Raw genomic sequence first — 1,230 nt, 5'->3', positions numbered from 1 at the left:
CATAAGTGTTCTAAGGGTTGGCCAAGAACGTTCAATCGCCCAGTGCCATGTGTCCAGTTACACATATGTATAGAGTCACATACGCAGCGGCATTTACCCATCAGCCCAAGTTGTTATCGGCAGGACAGTGCAGTATCGAGCACTCGCGTAGTGGAAGGAAGACACAAAGAAAGCCTTGCTCTAAAGCTGTGCAGAAACTGTATATCGACGATAACTGGCAATGTAAGCCGATCAGCACTTCTAGAAAGATGTTCGCTTTATTAAACGAATGATGCACTTGCAGGTGTATATTCCTTGCAGTGAGGACAGTTAGGTAGCGTTTTTCCTTTCATAGCGTAATTCCACAGATAACAGAACCGCTAAGCAGTACATTAGTAGCCTGTGCTGGAGCCTCCTTCTGCAACCGCGACAAGAGGAGAAGGCGACGGGAGACGAGGAAAGCAACCCTTCCCGAACACTCCACAACAGCACCTAAACCTTCAAGCACCTCCAAGCTCTAGCGCGACAGGCCCTCAGCACGTCCTGAGAGACTCGCTTCCACGCAAAATGAAGGCCTATCTCCAACGGAGCGATGTTCTGCCTTCGCAGTGATTGACCTCATTGCCTTCTTCACGATCTGCTGAATAGCCCTCGATGTTTAATTTGAATTTTGCGAAATATTTATTTTACCATTGAAAGAGTCAAACCCAAAGGTCATAAGTTAGTGAGAACTACGTTAGCATCGAATGTCTTTTAATCTGATCTATTTACTGTTGTCGACGAACGCGCGCCGCGCGACTAGGTTGCGCAAGAGCCCGCACGCTTGGTGGTGAAAGTTTGACCGCCAGCCTCCATGCTACGAAAGCGGGCGAAAGAGCCAAATAAAGCTGTTCGCTTTAATAAAAAAAAAAGAGAAATGTCGCGCTCTGACAGAGGCCTAGAACCTATGCCGCGTTTCCCTGTTCGTAAACGGCTTTCCAAGACGCACTTTCCTAAAATGCCCATGCTCAACACACTCCTCTGCCGTCTCACTCCTGAAGCGCCAGTGCGGCTCGTGCGGAGTGATGTTATACAGTGGTGTCGTGTAGGCCGGACACGCTTCCTGCTCCGAGTTTAGAACCCTTGCACTTATCTGAGAGTTTCGTTAGTTCGAAGCATTCGATGCCAAGTTCGAAGTGCATTCAAACTTGGCGCTGAATAACCGTCTAGATGGCGCGACGTTGGCGCTCGCTTCCTGTTTCCTGTGGAAAA

The sequence above is a fragment of the Dermacentor variabilis genome, chromosome 3 (genome assembly GCF_050947875.1).
Source record: "Dermacentor variabilis isolate Ectoservices chromosome 3, ASM5094787v1, whole genome shotgun sequence".
Taxonomy (NCBI): Eukaryota; Metazoa; Arthropoda; class Arachnida; order Ixodida; family Ixodidae; genus Dermacentor; species Dermacentor variabilis.
The sequence above is the reverse complement of the archived record's forward strand: the minus strand, read 5'-3'. Positions refer to the sequence as shown.